Here is a 6,448-nt window from a genome sequence, read left to right on the forward strand (position 1 = left end):
TGTTCACATTATGAAAACTATGTTGAGTTCATGCCTTCAATTACAGATATATCTAAAGCTTTAACCTTTGAAAAGTAACTTTCATACATTCTTAAATAAAATTTCCAAGACAATGCTTTTTAATTTTTTTTGCGGTGTTTTGCTCCTCTGTAATTTCCTATGGAAATTGCTGCTGAAAAAATAATTTAAGAATCCGGCTTGTATTTTCTATGTTTTATGCTGATAGCTAGCTTATAGTAAATTTTTATATATTTGAAGCATTCTGTTCAACGAATCATCATGCTTTTGAGAAAATTCCAAATCAAGAAATAGACTGGAATGAATTTATCCAATTACCAGGAGAAATTCTTTTGAATGGAATAAAATCATAAATGAATGAAAAATATGAGAAGCATCTGTTTCCCTGTAGAATTTCCTACTAAAAGAAGCTGTCTCAAAGAAACATACTATACTACTTCGGCTACAATGATCAAAGTTGACTTTCTCTAATCTGATGAAACAATTGCTGAATTAAGCACAGAAACAATTCCTTTGCAGTCACTTACTTTCATCTTCTTCAGATCCCTCTGCTGCAAAAAAACAAAGAGACATGACCGAGGCCTTAGTTGGTGGAGCTTTTCTCTCTGCTTCAAACCGAGTTCTGTTTGACAGGATGGGTTCTCTTGACATCTTGGATGCAGAGGATGTTGACAAGATTGGCTTGCTGAGCTTAAACATGCTGATGCGGAGGACCTCTTAGATGAGATTGCTACTGAAGCTCTTCGAGCAGGTAGGAATCCCAGGATCAAACAACTGTAATGCAGGTACGTCGTTTTTCCACATATATTGACAGCTTTGTGATCACATGAACTAGACTTGGACAGTTCATTGTTCCTTTTGTCTATAAGTTTTCATTGTGGTGCACATTTTAAACTACTGTATTATGACTTGGTAATTTCCATTATTTTCCCTTATCAATGGTGGCTCGGAATTGCTTAATTACTTAATTTTAATGCTGTTTCTATGATCCTTTCAGAGTTTTTCTAGTTATTAAGATGTATTATCAGAGTCTGAAGATCTCAATAACTCAAAACTTGATGAAAGCTGGCAAAGGACCTACAACAAATCAAAGCAGGTAAGTTGCACCGATTACTTATTATTGTTGTTATTACTATGAAAATGTTGAAGATTCTTTTTTAGGAAGTTTCAGACTAGTTTGAAGCTGAACATGCAACTAATGATCATATGTGACATGATTGCTTTACTAATGTCAGGCACAAATACTTAAGGTGAACATCGATGCTTTTCTGGTTAGTGCTGGAAGTTATATTTCCTAATACAGGAGGTGACATGTGCTTATTGGAGGAAAAAATAAAAATAAAAAGGACCTGCAACTAATGATCTTCAATTATTGTGCTTTATGTTCCAAGCTGCCAGTTGCTATTTGAGGTATGGTTCACCAGTTGCTTCTTGTTTTTTTTTTTTTTTGAAAGTTAAGGAAGGGTTTATTCATATGAAAAGGGATGAACCCAATTACACAAAAGGAGAAGGAACCTGGCAAAGAAAGCCTAGGATCCGACTCAAAGGCTGGCGTTGCAAAAAAATGGCCAGCAGTAACATAATCTGTAAAAAAATGGCGTTGCTTCTTGTTACTTCTGATAAATTTGTTCCAAATTACAGTTAATTTTTGCCAGTCAGTTAAGTTCCTTCTGCATCCAATCTACTTTGTTCTGGAGGTGACAAAGAAGAAGCTTTGATGATTTTTCTAGATTTATGCACCATGAGAATTTTAAATGGTCTACTACTAGCTACAGATACAAGTTGAGTCTCTTTGCAGCTAGTTCTTCTATCTGCTTCATTTCAAAGTTTGGATTGGCAAAACAACATAGAGGATCATCTTACATTGTTCATAGACTTTCTTGGATTTCTGAACTGTAAGAGGTCAATAAAAATCACAACCTCCAGTTCGTTCCACGCAGGCCTTTTCGAACGTAAAGAACAGCACCAACACATTCAACAGCAGAGAGGTAGGGAAGAAGGCCCTTTCAAACATATCCTGCATGCAGAACCGAAATTGAAATGCTTATGTGAAGCATATATGGGCAAAATCCTGTTCTTGATTTTGTTGGAAGTTTTTTCATGTTCTTGAGGCATCCATCCTGTAGTTTATTAGTCTGAGTATCAACTGATATGGGCCAACAAACTCAAAAACCAAGTGAAATGGTTATTAGTCAAAGTATCAACTAATTTAGTTGGTTAAGTATGTAAAAACTTGAGCTAACCATAGATGGGTAGCCCAACCATTCAGGAAAAGACATTGCTATAATATAAGCCGAAACATAGCAATTTTGACTTGGGCATCTGGCAAAGACTATATAAAAGACAAACCAGAGCAATGCTTTACTTGCATGAAAATTAAACATGAAACAGAATGTAGTTTATATTTTCTTTTTCCATTTCTTCCCTGGGAGGCAATGGTTATCTAGGATTTTAGACTATCCTTAATTGGTGATAGACTGTGGATTAATGGCAAATATGGGGAAAATAATTAAAACAGGTTGCTCAGCCTGGCCTTGGGAGGTTTCTGCAAAGATGATATGAGCTGTAGAGTGCATTTGGGGTTGTAGCCGGTTGCCTCATTGATGATTAAAAATCAAAATTTGCTTTCTCTAAGCAAATTGGCAGAGTGAAGGCAAGCATAAGTGTCAAATTTCCTTGTCGGTCTCTGACAAAACCATACAATTCTTTTTTCCCAATCAAATCCTATGTTTGTTCACACTATGAAAATCTATGTTGAGTTCATACCCTAATTTACATATCCAAAGCTTTAAACTTCGAAATAATTGTTGGATTTAGGCATGCAACACAAAATCATTCATGATTTAAGATTTATAAACATGAAAAGAATCAAATGTTGAACAAAAAGAAATGGGTGAGAAGATCTTCCATGGCCATTAGATGAGGGCAACAACCCTACAAGTTGTGGCAGACAAACTCCAATCATATATAAATGTCATCAAGGAATGATTTCCATTTCTTCGATTGCAAGGTTGGGGAACAGTGTATCCAAGTCCAACAAAAGCTGGTGACCATAAAGTTATAGAGTCAATCTACACTTTGTGTCTGCTTGGTAATGGATTTGAGATACACTTAACAATTCCCACTTAGGATCCAACAGATCTTGGTAGTTGGTAGGAATTCACTAGCCATTTTATAAGGTATACGATAAAAAAAAATTGAGACTATGTTGAAAAATCACTCATATCTAAAGTTTAAACCAATAAATAAAAAGCCTAATTTTAGGTTTAATCCCTAGTAGTAGTACCATATTTCAGAGCTCACCCATCCAACAAGTTAGAAAGCACTTTCATGTACAAATGTATATTAGTAGTTCTATTATTTCTAATGCTTTAATATAAATATAAAATATTTAAGTTAATTTAATGATACGTTTATATATTTTTTTTTAAAAAATAATTTTTTTTAAACTAGTATTTTTTCGTAATATTGGTATTACATGAACCTCGATCAACCACCGTAACGGACAAGACACGAAGGTCGAAAGTTTAAATCTCTCTTGATAAAAGAAAATTAGAAACTTGGCCTGGTGAACTAACTAATATTATATAATGGCATGATGTGGAAAAGAATATTTGGGTCTTGAAGTTCCCATTTCCACCAAACAAACCATCCAAATTTTCCAAGTCAAAAATTCAAACATGAATCTCACACACAACTCCCAAAGAAACTCATCAAGCATGGAAACTGTTATCGAAAATTATGACGATCACAATTTACAATGAAATCAATCTAGTATTTGGTCCACTAAATCCCATCCACACTTCTTGCGAGATCATACTATGATTTAGACACTTGAATTGTTTTGTACATAGTATATATGAAGCATTTGTAATATTAAAATTCCAAGAAATAGTAAATTAAATATGAAAAATTACCCTATATGACGGTTTTTTTTAATAAAAAAAAGAAGCATGGGTTATAGTATGAACCCATCTTGAAATAAATATTTGATCACTTATTATATATTAGTGGAAATTATAAAAAAAAAAAAAAAGGAAAAAGCCCTCTGTTATTATTGATGATCACAAGTCCCTTCCAAAGCAAGTACTTCCTCAAGCCAAATACTTTAGAGAAGAGGGAACATGTGTGTTGACTTGATAGCAAAACAGGGGGCTTCCTTCTTTGGCCTCTAACTCTTGTATTCTTTGCCCTTTCGGCATGAATTATTATGTTTTTGCTTCTAAGTCCAAGAAATTTATTATATAAATCTATTCCTTTTATTTATAAATTTGACTGATTTGATAAGATTCAAATATGAAATTGATATGAAGGTTTGTATCAAGTGAATAATTTTCAATTAACATATGGTTTATTTTCATAAAAATACTTGAGAAGAATTATACAATAAAATTTATTTAAAATTTTTCTAAAAAAACCCTTTCAACTGATTATTTAAAAAATGTGTCTGCAAAGCAAATTAAAAATATGTTTGACGTGATGTTTTAAATAGTTTATGAACCATCTAAAAAAATTTAAATAAATTTTTATTTTCTAGTTACATTCAATCAAGTTTTGTCATTTTTTAAGGTGAAGGGTAAAAATGCTCCATAATTATATCATCATTTATAACCAGAGGCGGAGGAAGGGGGTCTAATAGGGGCCCACTCTTCAAAATTTCAAAATTTTTTTTTCTTTGTTTTATGTTAAAATTTCATATTTTTATTTTTATTTTTTAAAAATTTTATATTTTTGTCCCTTTAAATGTTAAATTTTTCATTTTTGCCTCTTCAAACTTGAAATCTTAGTTCCGTCACTGTCTACAACAGCATATTATATCATCATTCATTATGACATATCAATATATCACGTCGATACCATATAATATAAAATGAGATATGATATTTTGATTAATAATTGTTAATCAATTGTTAATTATAAAGATTTATTTGATTAAAAATAAAAATACAAACGTTTGATTAAATGTAATAAAATAAAAAAATAAATAATAAATAATTCAAACAATTTTTCAAATATTATATCTTATCTAAGACTAAAGAAAATTGCAAGCCAATTTGAAATCCTAAGCATCAAAATTGAGTTAACCTTTACTGATATGAGATTCAAAAATGTCATATAATCATTACAATCATTTTGAACAAGAGGTTCCAGGCAGAAATAACTTAAAATTCTAGCAAAAAATGGGGCCATCTTATATTGTCCTCAAAATATCATTTCGAAAGGATTTGAGGCTTCTTATAAAGATTTCGATTTCAAAAGTAAATAGATTTATGTCTCATCATCCTAAACCAATTCTTTTATATGTATTATTACTAATAAAATATTGTACGGAGGCAGCAACTTTTTTTTATTTTTTTTCTAATAACTAATTATTTAAAAAAAAAAAACCCATCAAAGCACACGAGTGCTTAAGTGTACACGCTTGCTTGCTTTGCCTTTGAGCCAAATTCAGTCATCAGTCAAACAATGGTAACCCCAAAAGAAGATCTAAAGGAAGTCTCACCAAAATCTTAGGTTTGTCCTTTAATTATTGGGAAACCCAAAAATATATGCATTTTTTAAATAGTTATTAATTTATTAATCTTAACCTCGTTATTCTCTAACCACCATCTTTATTTCCCACCTTTTCTTCTTTTGCAAAAAAAAATAATAATAATAATCACCCCTTTGTTTCAAAATGGATGCCAGAGCATCTGGTCAATACGAAATTACACTTTTATCCTAGTACGTTGATATAAACATTAAGATACAGTAGGGTATTATTGTCTTTTCGGATGTCCAATTAATTTGTGTCCTTAAACATTATCAAACTTATATAAACCCCAAAAAGTCTTTCTTCTTCTCCACCAAACAAACTACTACTAGAAAAATCAATCCCCTTTTCCTCTCTACATCTCCACCACCACAGTGGGGAAAATCGAATCATTATATATATACACACACAGTGAAATGAAGCAAGAGAGCAACAGAAGCTTCTGCGACAGACACGTGGCAGACCCTTGTAGGGCGTTCGGACGGCGGTGCAGCCGGCTGGTGAAGGAGCAAAGAGCAAGGTTCTACATTCTCCGGCGGTGTGTCACCATGCTTGTTTGCTGGCATGAATGTGGTGACAGTTGAAGACAAAAATAGAAAAAAAAGAAATGTAGAGAGCAAAGTTAGAGCTTATATTAGAAGGAAGTTTCTATGTTCATATATATTAGAATACACATCAAAAGGAAGGGTTCTTTTTTTTTCTTCTTTCTTTCTTTCTTTAGTTCATTTTCTTATGAGTTTTGGGCAAAGAAAGAGTGTAGATCATCATCATCATCATCATCATCATATGTCAGAAGAATAGTTCCATATAATTACAGGAAAATCAGTTCCCTGAAAATTTTGGTTCACTTGATGAGGGTTTCATTCTTTTTTCTTTGGTATGACTAAGATTTCTTCT

The 6,448-nt window shown here is 32.2% G+C and overlaps 1 long non-coding RNA gene across 2 annotated transcripts; it reads left to right on the top strand.

Annotated features, from left to right (window-relative positions):
- The first annotated feature begins 519 nt into the window (after positions 1-519).
- LOC108663706 (uncharacterized) lies at positions 520-2,513 on the top strand. 2 transcript variants are annotated; one of them, XR_001929718.2, is made up of 4 exons: positions 520-803; positions 1,016-1,114; positions 1,254-1,428; positions 1,660-2,513. It is a non-coding gene; the product is annotated as an uncharacterized LOC108663706 (long non-coding RNA). The 2 variants fall into 2 exon arrangements; XR_016023138.1 differs by having other exon boundaries at positions 1,254-2,513.
- Positions 2,514-6,448: the final 3,935 nt, after the last annotated feature.

This window comes from Theobroma cacao, chromosome 10 (genome assembly GCF_053813885.1).
Source record: "Theobroma cacao isolate CCN51 chromosome 10, ASM5381388v1, whole genome shotgun sequence".
NCBI lineage: Eukaryota > Viridiplantae > Streptophyta > Magnoliopsida > Malvales > Malvaceae > Theobroma > Theobroma cacao.